The sequence below is a fragment of the Oncorhynchus mykiss genome, chromosome 26, assembly GCF_013265735.2.
Source record: "Oncorhynchus mykiss isolate Arlee chromosome 26, USDA_OmykA_1.1, whole genome shotgun sequence".
Lineage (NCBI taxonomy): Eukaryota > Metazoa > Chordata > Actinopteri > Salmoniformes > Salmonidae > Oncorhynchus > Oncorhynchus mykiss.
The window spans coordinates 47,304,334-47,316,664 of NC_048590.1; the positions used below are offsets into that span (position 1 = coordinate 47,304,334).

Sequence of the window (12,331 nt, forward strand, 5' to 3'; positions counted from 1 at the left end):
CTTGTAGGCCACTTCTACAAGAGGGAGGGCCCGTCTTGTAGGCCACTTCTACAGGAGGGAGGGCCCGTCTTGTAGGCCACTTCTACAGGAGGGAGGGCCCATCTTGTAGGCCACTTCTACAAGAGGGAGGGCCCGTCTTGTAGGCCACTTCAACAAGAGGGAGGGCCCGTCTTGAGGCCACTTCTACAGGAGGGAGGGCCCGTCTTGAAGGCCACTTCTACAGGAGGGAGGGCCCGTCTTGTAGGCCCGGGACATTGCAAAGCAAAACTTTGCCAAAATACAATAGTGACTCAATTCAACCACTAGTTTCTAACCAATTGGTTGACTGCATAGTCATCAGGGGGATGTTTTCCCTTTTGTCTTGCTTGACCTGACGGGAAAGAACATCTGCAGCTGCTGCCAATGATTCTGTTACAAGTCAGCTCAGAGCAGTAAAACTATTTCAATTGCAAATCAGCCGTGCAACCTCCTCTTCATTCCCCAACTCCTACAGTCTAATCTCACCGGTAGTTACTTATTATGCAAATAATTCTAAACAATACACACGCAACAGTGTGCCAACCAGTAGAATGTGGTCTCATCATTTTCCAAGACCTCGTGTTCCCTCAAAAGGTCGACATTTCAAATATCTCTTTTCATACATTGTTCATTCCAGATCCAGAACAAAACACTGAGGTGGGACATAGAACCTAAAGTTCACAGCACATATCCCAGTATAGGCTACAACATTGCGCTTGAACGCCTTCTCCCCAGAGTTTCAAGGACAAACCAAACATTCAAATGCCCTCATCTTTTGACTTGAAGAGGAAAAGCAAGCATGGACGTGTGCCCCAACTCCTGAAGCAAACTGAGGTGTCTCTGAACCCAACCAATATACAGTACATACCAGACATCAATGTTATGAGTCGGTGGCATTAAGCCACTGAGTCCCTCAAAGTAAAATAAGAAAAGTTTGGTTTTAAGACAGTTCTCGGTATAAGCAGTCATGTTGTTGCTAAGTGTAGCTCTTTCAGGTCTTTAAAACAGAGAGTTGGTGTTCAACCAATCTTCCAGTATGTTGAGTGTGTCTCTGTAGTGAAGAGTAGAGTAGTGTAGCAGTGCACTCACACCTCCAGACATTCCATACCGGGAAGGAGTGTGCCACAAACGTTTTCAGTCACACTGACCATATGTGTGCTGTGTGTATGTGTTGTGACTGTCTCCCCCACAGCCCTTATTCTGGCCTCATGACAAGGAAGTGTGTGTCTGTGTGTGTGTGAGAAAGAGAGACGGAGAGATGGAGAGATAACAGAACCTGCCCATAGTCTGTCAGGGGCCTGTCAAAACACACCACAGCCCTATATAGTGGGCAGTAAGCATGTGCTCTCCTTCGCCCTCTCTTCTTTGTCCTTGCCGGTCTATATCCTCTCAGCTCGTCTTCAATCCAATCCTTCACTCTTTTTTATTCCCTTTGCCTTCTTCCCCTGAAATGAGAGCTCAAATCAAATCAAAGTTTGTCACGTGCGCCGAATACAACAGACCGGACAGTGAAACGCTTACTTACAGGTCCTAACCAACAGTGCCATTTTTTAAGTACAAAATAGGTATTAGGTGAACAATAGATAAGGAAATAAAAATAAAAAAGACCATGAATAATAACAGTAGCGAGGCTATCGGAAGTCGGAAGTTTACATACACCTTAGCCAAATACATTTAAACTCCGTTTTTCACAATTCCTGACATTTAATTCTAGTATGAATTCCGTGTCCTAGGTCAGTTAGTAGAGTATTTACAGTAGTAGAGTATTAGTAGTTGAGTATTAGCATTTGGTAGCATTCCCTTTAAATTGTTTAACTTGGGTCAAACGTTTCGGGTAGCCTTCCACAAGCTTCCCACAATAAGTTGGGTGAATTTTGGCACATTCCTCCTTACATAGCTGGTGTAACCGAGTCGGGTTTGTAGGCCTCTTTGCTCAAACACACTTTTTCAGTTCTGCCCACACATTTTTTATAGGATTGAGGTCAGGGCTTTGTGATGGCCACTCCAATACCTTGACTTTGTTGTCCTTCAGCCATTTTGCAACAACTTTGGAAGTATGATTGGGGTCATTGACCATTTGGAAGACCCATTTGCGACCTAGCTTTAACTTCCTAACTGATGTCTTGAGATGTTGCTTCAAAAAATCCCAATAATTTTCCTCCTCATGATTCTATCTATTTTACGAAGTGCACCAGTCCATTTTTCAAAAAATTACGATCTTTGTCCCCATGTGCAGTTGCAAACAGTAGTTTTCTTCCTTGCTGAGCAGCCTATCAGGTTATGTCAATATAGGACTCATTTTATTGTGGATACAGATACTTTTGTACCGGTTTCCTCCATCATCTTCACAAGTTCCTTTGCTGTTGTTCTGGGATTGATTGCACTTTTCGCACCAAAGTACGTTCATCTCTAGGAGACAGAACGTGTCTCATTCCTGAGCGGTATGATGGCTGTGTGGTCCCATGGTGTTTATAATTGAGTACTATTGTTTGTACAGATGAGCGTGGTACCTTCAGGTGTTTGGAAATTGCTCCCAAGGATGAACCAGACTTGTGGAGGTCTACAATTATTTTCTGAGGTCTTGGCTGATTTCTTTTGATTTTCCCATGATGTCAAGCAAAGAGGCACTGAGTTTGAAGGTAGGCCTTGAAATACATCCACAGATACACCTCCAATTAACTCAAACAATGTCAATTAGCCTATCAGAAGCTTCTAAAGCCATGACATCATTTTCTGGAATTTTCCAAGCTGTTTAAAGGCACAGTCAATTTTGCGTATGTAAATGTCTGACCCACTGGAATTGTGATACAGTGAATTATAAGTGAAATATCTGTCTGTAAACAATTGCTGGAAAAATTACTTGTGTCATCCACAAAGTAGATGTCGTAACCGACTTGCCAAAACTATATTTTGTGAACAAGACATTTGTGAAGTTTTAATGATTCCAACCTAAGTGTATGGAAACTTCCGACTTCAACTGTACATGTAGGTATGGTTAAAGTGCATATATGATAAACAAAGTCGTGTAAAAGAGGGGTTGGTGGGTGGTGGGAAACAATGCAGATAGTCCAGGTAGCCAATGTGCGGGGGCACCGGTTAGTCGGGCTAATTTAGGTAGTATGTACATTAATCTATATTGACTATGCATATATGATAAACAGAGTAGCAGCAGCAGCATAAAAGAGGGGTTGGGACACACACAGGGTAGCCATTTGATTTGGTTACCTGTTCAGGAGTCTTATGACGTGGGGGTAAAAGCTGTTGAGAAGCCTTTTGGTCCTAGACTTGGCACTCCGGTACCGCTTGCCATGCGGTAGCATAGAGAACAATCTATGACTGGGGTGGGTGGGTCTTTGACAGGGCCTTCCTCTTGACACCTCCTGGTATAGAGGTCCTGGATGGCAGGCAGGTTAGCCCCAGTGATGTACTGGGCCGTACGCACTACCCTCCGTAGTGCCTTGCGGTTGGAGGCCGAGCAATTGCCATACCAGGCAGCTGTAGAACCTTTTGAGGATCTGAGGACCATTCCCAAATGTTTTTAGTTTCTTGAGAGGGAATAGGCTTTGTCGTGCCCTCTTTACGACCATTCTAGTTGGTTGGTGATGTGGACACCAAGGAACTTGAAGCTCTTAACCTGCTCCACTACAGCCCTGTCGATGATAATGGGGGCGTGCTCGGTCCTCCTTTTCCTGTAGTCCACAATCATCTCCTTAGTCTTGGTTACGTTGAGGGATAAGGTTGTTATTCTAGCACCACCCGGCCAGGTCTCTGACCTCCTCCCTATAGGCTGTCTCGTCGTTGTCGTGATTAGGCCTACCACTGTTGTGTCGTCTGCAAACTTAATGATGGTGTTGGAGTCGTACCTGGCCACGCAGTCATGGGTGAACAGGGAGTACAGGAGGGGACTGAGCACGCACCCCTGACGGGCTCCAGTGTTGAGGATCAGCGTGGCAGATGTGTTGCTACCTACCCTCACCACCTGGAGGCGGCCCGTCAGGAAGTCCAGGATCCAGTTGCAGAGGTAGGTGCTTAGTCCCAGGATCCTTAGCTTAGTGATGAGCTTTGAGGGTACTATGGTGTTCAACGCTGAACTGTAGTCAATGAATAGCATTCTCACATAGGTGTTCCTTTTGGCTAGCAGATCAGGTAGATGCTTTGTTTGCAGAGCAAATAGTCCTCTGTGGTGGTGGGCACAGTGAGACCAGTAGTGGGTGCTTTTGTGGGATAATATCCCCACAACCAAGACATGAGGCTCCTGAATCTCCACACCACGTCTAATTCAAACACGGTCTCTGCCTAGCTCCGTCTATTGCTCCCTAGCTAAATGTAAGCCAACCCTTTATATGTGGCCATTTTCACTCAACCTTGTGCTCCATACTTCAATCAATGTCACACGAACACAAGTCTTTCAATGTTTGTAACAGTCTAAACGCATTGCCAGAACCATTACTGCAATTGAAGTTGAAATCGTCAAGTTTAAGCTGTAAAGTGTTTGACCTACAAGATGTACAAGATCAAAGTCAACTACGTGAACAGACAACTGCTAGTAGCTCGTTAGTGAATCCAAGCAGATTTGAGTTAAGAGAGGGTCTCAAGGGGAGAACAGGCGTCCTGCTAGTAGTACACTTCTGATGTGGTGCGCTGGCAACTCTTCTAAAACACCCTTAGTAAATCCAATACCGGGCTCTAAAAACACAGCTCTCCGAGGTGAAACTCACAGCTAACCAATTAAATACGGGAAGAGATAAACACGCAAAGACATCAAGTCATTTTTGCTCGTACCTAAATGTTTTTTGTTCCATGACCTTGTTTTAAGATGTTTATGTCATTGTTTGCTGCCAGAAAATCAATTTTACAATGTTAAAGGTTGAAAATGTAGCATACTTGGTGGGCTAGCAGGATATTGCCTCTTCCAGTAAGGGCCTTATTCAATCAAAGTGAATAAACAGATATCCAGTGGAAAACAAAGAAATGATCCATAATTCAGGCACACTGTCATGCTGGGCTGGAAAGGTTCAGGTTGTATTCAACTTTTGGGTTGAAAAGGCAGGTTCTCCAGACTTTGACGATGTAAGGAAAGTGTCAGTAATCTACAGTGAATAAACATGTTACGGCCACAGAGAAAACAACACAACCATGGCCTCTCAGAACTTTGTTCAGACGTCAACTGATGCTCTGATATAAACACACTATCAAAAGCTCTTGATCAAACGACAGCCAGGAATGATGTGAGAAGAGCCAAAGAGAGATGAAACAGTTATAGTAGCTCTACTTTGATGCAGTCTCTCTGATTCACTGCCAGGACCTTAACACATGGCTTGTCATAAACTATTTGTGTACAGCGTATGAACTGTGAGCTGGAAGGAGACACCTGAGTCAGCGGGCCAGGGTCAGCGAGAGGAGAGGAAACATGGCTGCCCCACGCCTTCAAAGCCAACAGAAACACTGCCATTGTGCCAAGTCACTTAAAGGGCCGCGCCGTCACCGGCTCCTCCTCTGAGTGGGAGCAGAGATCCTTCAGCCTCCCCGACTTGGCCAAGAGGTTAACTCTTTGATGAAGGGGAAACAGGATGAGATGAGATTGGTGCCTGTATGTCACACCTTCACCTATGCCTAATTGAAGTTCCTTCCGCAATAAATATTGGTGCCCTGTTTACAACTTCATAGATAAGATATCACAAATACCTTAGTAATTCAATCACAATGTCTAAAAGAGACAGGCCTAGGTATAGATATTGAGAAATAAAGTCAAGCAGAGTTTGGGCTTACACAAAGTGCAATAACGCTAACCTGTTAACCTAGCAGGGTAGCATGCTAGCATGTGGCTAACCCAACTGACACATCCCTTCCAAACTTCACCGTTCTCACTGTAATTACAGCTGACCAAAAGGTTCCCTGGGTCTGTGTGCACGACACAGCACAGAGATAATAATGGGTATTCTAAATTAAATACAACTGCCATGCTAACTCCCTCCACATGCCTGCTACAATAGGAACATGCTTGCCTTACGCTAAGCGCCGACAGGTGTGTGGTGGTGGCACAACTGTGAATTTGCACTCGTACACAAATATGAAGTTGTCTCGCTGAGGAGGCCCGGAGGATCTTGTTTGGTTGGTCAGGGTGACAGTGCCATGTGTCACTGCTAAAATAAGAGCCGAGATTGGCCATGCTGGTTCTATTATTAGTACAGAGTCCAGTTAGCACAGTGTGTGGTCACAGAACAAGGAGCGCTCGCTCGCTAGACAAAGGGGGAAGATGTACTAGGAATGATCGGATGCTAGACTGTGCTGATCCTGTTCAAAATTGCTCTAATGCCACATTCAAAGAAAAAAACAGAATTATGAGATTACAATAAAATATGTATAGAAATAAACAGCCTATCGTTAAATGTAAAAGGTGGAAAGAAATGTCAAGCCTAAATAGCTTTTTTATAGCCTTGTAAAACTCGCAACTCTTGAAGAGAGACATCCGGGCCTGGCCAGTGACAAGCCAGGACAAACAGAGTCTGTAGCAGGGAGAGCATGTCACTACTTAGCCAAGAATTACTACACCCGTAGCCATGTGTATAGCCATGTTCATTGATTTCTTAATGTTGACTTTATAATGAAAGGACACCATTTCATTTCAGCAGTTAAAATGTCAATGTAACCTAGTAGTCCACTGGTCAACAAAGACTCCAACTTTGAAGAATAAGGCAGCTTAACCTAAATCAAAGATGGCCACCATAATAGCGTTCTCTAATGAGCAAATCTTTGTAACTCTTGAGGTAGGTCGCAGGACTTTCATTTCTATCAACATGGCCAGCCTTCAATGGGCAATGCTGTCCCCTCTCTACATACAGTAAGGGGATGGTTCATGGGCCTTTCAGAAAATACTAGTCACTCTGGGCCAAACAATCCAATAGACTGTCATGCCAGTGAACTCAAAGGCGGGTTCCTGAAAGGAACTGCTATTAATACCACTGAAGGGGTTTGCATGGAAAAGAGCACTGGAGACAGGGAGAGTAAACAGGACCACCCCTGCGTGGTCGCAATGGCGAGGCCTACTTCCTTCATCCACTCCCAGGACAATGACCCCGGCATGGGCGAAGCAGGAAGCATGTTTCAGGGGGCTTCTCCACAGCAACAACACCGTGACATTGTTACAGCTCCCTTTCCACTTTCTACTGATAGCAACGCATGAACCTCCTTATGAACTTTTAAGTGTCTTGTTTGATGCTACAATGTTCCCAGTTTGAGGAACTTTAACTCTTTGGGGGTCAAATTGATGCCGTATGTCAACGTTTAACATCTAGCTACAAAATGGTAGCCAACAGGGGCTCTTAAATTCCCTGCCCTTTAAGTCAAAAAAGAGAAGATTACACAAAATACTATGACAAAAGAGGAAATAAAACATTGATGTGTGTCTCTGAACTACAACAGACAGGAACATGATCAAACAGGGCATCCCAACCGGAGAGGGATTCTCACAGCAGACAGCCAACTGTGAGGAGACTGCCAGAGCTTCCTGTCAACAGACACTACCTAGAAAACAGTACGGATGGACAGACTGCCAAACAGGTCCGTGGGTCAGACAGCATGTGAGCTTTTTCTGGAGGACTCTCACCATTCCCACGCTCCTCTGACTGGCTGCAGACAGAGCACCGGCGAAGGACGTAGATAGGGTTACAGACACCTGTCAGGAACCTGGGAGAATAACACACAGATCTGGCCCTTTCCAAACCTCTCCTCTCTCTAACCCTAACCCAGAAGAATACAACACATACCAGAATTCTTACCCTTTCCAAACCTCTCTCGCTGGTTCTCACTGTCGTGCAGTTGCTCTCTCCCACACCATCAGTCTCCCACTCAGTCCCCCTCTCTGTCCATCTCCCCCTCTCTGTCCGTCTCCCCCTCTCTGTCCGTCTCCCCCTCTCTGTCCGTCTCCCCCTCTCTGTCCGTCTCCCCCTCTCTGTCCGTCTCCCCCTCTCTGTCCGTCTCTCTGTCACAGCTGAAAGGTGAGAGTTCTATAGTTAGTTATAAAGTGTCCATGTGAAATCATTCAGAACTAGACACAGTAAGAGGTGATGATAGAGGGCATTCCAACAGTAAACCATTAAAAGGATGCCAATCATACCATACAACCAAATAAGTATGAGGTTGCCTGATCCAAATGGGCTGCGTTTACACAGGCAGTCCAATTCTGATATTTTGACCAATCACATCAGATCTTTTCACATCAGATATTTTTCAGAGCTGATCTGACTGGTCAAAAGACCAACTAGTGAAACAAATACAGAATTGGGATGCCTGTGTAAACGCAGCCATGGTGTCAGAGATATCAGTATCATCTGGATGAAGACTTGGCAAGAACAACATCTGTGTTACAAATGGAACTTAATCATTAACAGCATGAATCTGCTACACTGGGGTATTAACATACTTTAACATTAGTATAGGGGAGGAGTAGGATGTTCCTTTCTCAGGAAAGAGAAATCTGTCAAAATTGGCCATTCTCGGGCCGGTGACGCAACTTAGGAAATGGCGGCCTAGTTTTTCGTACTGCACATCGGCTGGGTATTTCCCCCCCTTACGCAAAATGGAAAAGGGGAGATAGGAAAAGGTTGCGGAGCTACAACAGCCCGTAACAAGACAGCAGAAGATATAAATCGTAGATGAACCCGAAATAGCTGAAATGGTTATTTTGCTGCTGCTATCTTATTTGAGCTAGCATTAGCTATTTCGGGTTCATCTACGATTATATCTTCTGCTGTCTTGTTACGGGCTGTTGAAGCTCCGCAACCTTTTCCTATCTCCCCTTTTCCATTTTGCGTAAGTTATTATAATGCTCAGAGTAAATGCTCACAGGCTTACGAGAGGAACTTCGAGAAGATGTAAGAAAATAACGAAATGAGTTCAAGGAAGACATTAACCAGAAACTGGAAGAAAACAAATTAGAACTTCAGCATATCTACAATAATGGGGGACGCAGAACATCGCATTGGGGAAACGGACACATGGAACTCAGCAGTCAAGGAAATACTTGAACAGTCACTGAAAAGCCAACACGCACTACAGGCAAAAGTGACAGAACTCGAAGGTTTCTCACATCGAAACAGACTTTATAACGTAGTAGAGGGCGCAGAAAAAGACTCTGCCCAACTTCGTGGAGGGTCTATTCAAGGGCATACTTGAAGACGACACGGACCTGGGAATCGAGAGAGTACACCGAGCTCTGGCCTCAAAACCCCCCAGCGGCACCCCACCAAGATCCATAGTAGTACGGTTCCTAAAAGTCTCAGTCAAAGAGAAAAGTCTTACATGCAACCTGGAAAAAGCCTGTTAACATCCAAGGCCAACGAGTGTTCTTTGATCATGACTACGCGGGAGAGATACTGAAAAGGAAAGAATACACGGCCATTAATAAAGCACTTAGAGAGAAGGGTATTCGCTTCCAAACACCATACCCGGCAAAAAATGCAGGTATTTCTGGAAAATGGCCCGGTTACATACGAGCATGCAGACGAGGTGGCTGAGGACCTCAAGTCAAGGGGCTTCCCAGTGGAGTATACCGCCAGGAGAAAGGCAACATCACCAGCGGAAAGACTCGAGCAGGCTCTCCCATGGATCATTGTTGACAAGCAGGGTCATGGAGAAAGAGGGAAACCATCTCGGCGAGAGGACGTTCACATCCGAGAGAGACTCAGGCATTTCCAACGGGAAGATGGAAGTCACTGAATCGGATTTAACAGAATTAATAGTTACCGCGAGCTGTTAAGACGTTGAGTTGTTATGGTTGACATTGCAACAGGTAAAATATATCCCCTATTTTCCCCCAATGCTGAACAAGGCTGAGTAGCCAAAAGCATGTGTTCTTTACGAACACACTAAGTAGCGTCACGTTAAAAACATATATATTAGCTAAGGATTAATGACACATTGACAACGGGGCGACAGAAGGGCATATCAAGGGGAGGATTCATGATATGCAAGCATGACCGATATAGTTCTCACTTGTAATTAACCGATGTGTATAAGCGATGAAATAGGAGCACTTATTATTTTCGGTCCCACCAGGTCTTGTTTGTGACTACGTCACGCATTTTCATATCTGAGCGAGGGGCCCATCCTGCGGACAGGATCATCCCCTCAAACCCCAGAGGCAAGAGACTGTCCTCTGACATGGGAGTCCAAATACCAAAATATTTTCCTACTTTGGTTTACTTTATTATCGCTCTTGATTTTTCATTCATTTTTAGGGTCATGATAAGCAGGCAGATATGGTGCACAGGTTTTTTTGTTTATATCGATGCATCATCGGGAATTTAAGGTCATAAGTCTCAATGTAAACGGGCTGGGGAGTGCCATCAAGAGAAGTAAGGTAATAGCAAAGATGAGGAGAGAAGTGACATACTATTCTGGCAGGAAACTCACTTATCCACACCTGAACACGAGAAACTCAAGAAAATGGGATGTAGGAACACTTTTTTTTCTTCTTACAAAATGGTAGAAGGGGAGTTGCAATGTTGATCCCAAATTCAGTTAAGTTTGAGTTTGTCAGAAATAAAAGACGAGGGTAGATTTATACTTGTTAAATGTAAACTGGATATACGCACCCCCAGGGAGTGACACGGTCTTCTACGGGAAGGTGTTTGATTTAGTTGCCACAGAAACCACTGGCACTCTTACCTGTGGAGGGGACTTCAACACAATTCTAAACTCAAAATTGGACAGCACAAACCAAAATAGGAAAATGAGCCTAGTTGCCAAAAAGATCAATAGGATACTGCAGGATCTAGGACTGCTCGATGTATGGCGTGACACCCACAAGACCGATAAGGAATATACCTTTTACTCAGCCCGCCACACTGAATACTCCAGGTTAGACTACTTTTTTATGTACCGTGCAGATAGACACAGGCTTGAGGATTGTAGGATCGGGCAGAGCGACACAGGCTTGAGGATTGTAGGATCGGGCAGAGCGACTTATCAGATCATAATGGAGTTTACCTTACTCTACACCTTGATAGCAAACCAAGAAATACTATATGGAGACTTAATACAAGCATGCTGAATGATCCAGCATTCAAGGAATCAATAAAGACAGAATTGAACATCTATCTGGAGAATAATGATAATGGGGAAGTATCTCCTGCTATATTGTGGGATGCAGCTAAGGAGGTTATTAGAGGGAAGATCATAGCCACATCATCTCTCAAGAAAAAGATTAAAGCACAGAAGCTGCTGAAATTACAGGAAACCCTAAGAAACTTAGAACGATCTCATAGTCAATACAAAAACCCTCTTATATTACGAGAGATTCAAAAAAAGGTAAAACAGGAAATTGACCAGATTTATATAGAAGAAGTAGAGAAAAAGCTTAGGTTCCTGAAACAACAATATTATGAAGCAGGCTCAAAGGCAAACAAATTACTAGCATGGAGACTCTGGAAACAACAAGCACAGAAAACCATTTTCAAAATAAAAGACCCCAAAACAAAAAAGATCACATGCAAATTAGATGAAATACAGAATGCATTTGAATCATATTACACAAATCTGTACAAGCAACCAGAAAAGGCAGATGCACAGACAATAGAGTACTTTTTGAACTCACTTGATCTCCCCTCAATTGGGACAGAACAAAATGATAGACTAACTTTAGAAATATCCACCGAAGAAATTAATAAAGCAATATCTCAACAAAAAGTCAATAAGTTTCCAGGCACTGATGGCTTCCCTCCAGAATGGTTCAAGACCTTCAGAGAACAACTAACACCTCTACTTAAGGCCTGTTTTAACTGGACTGGAGGGAGGGGGGTCTCCCACCGTCATGGAGAGAGGCCATCATATCAGTAATTCCAAAAGAGGGTAAAGATAAGAAAGAATGCAGTTCATATAAACCTATCGCAATTCTTAACACAGATTATAAACTATATGCATCAATAATAGCCAAAAGAATGGAGAACATAATCCCAGAATTGATTGATGGAGATCAAACTGGTTTCATACAAAATAGGCAGACACAGGACAATATAAGGAGAACACTACATGTCATGGACCACATTACTCAGAATAAGACAAGTGCAATATTAATCAGCCTAGATGCAGAAAAAGCATTTGATTCAGTGGGATGGGATTACCTATTCCAAGTTATGGAAAGATTTGGTTTCAACAAAGAAGTGACACAGTACATCAAAACACTGTATTCATGCCTGACAGCTAGAATAAAGATAAATGGACATTTGACACGAACGATAAAATTAGAGCGAGGGGCAGTGTTAATGTTAGCAGTGCCAGTGTTAATCTGCATAATTGTAATTATTCGCCTACC

The 12,331-nt window shown here is 43.9% G+C and overlaps 1 protein-coding gene across 13 annotated transcripts in view; it reads right to left on the reverse strand.

The window, feature by feature from the left end:
* Positions 1 to 12,331, reverse strand: part of LOC110506951 (unconventional myosin-IXAa) — a 196,555-nt gene that overhangs the window by 167,166 nt on the left and 17,058 nt on the right. Inside the window, exon 1 of one of the 13 annotated variants that reach the window (XM_036963814.1) lies at positions 7,797 to 7,888. The exons of the other annotated variants lie outside the window; for them this stretch is intronic. The gene's annotated coding sequence lies outside the window, so the exon portion shown is untranslated. Of the gene's footprint in view, positions 1 to 7,796; positions 7,889 to 12,331 lie in introns of those variants that run through there. 13 annotated transcript variants of the gene reach the window in all.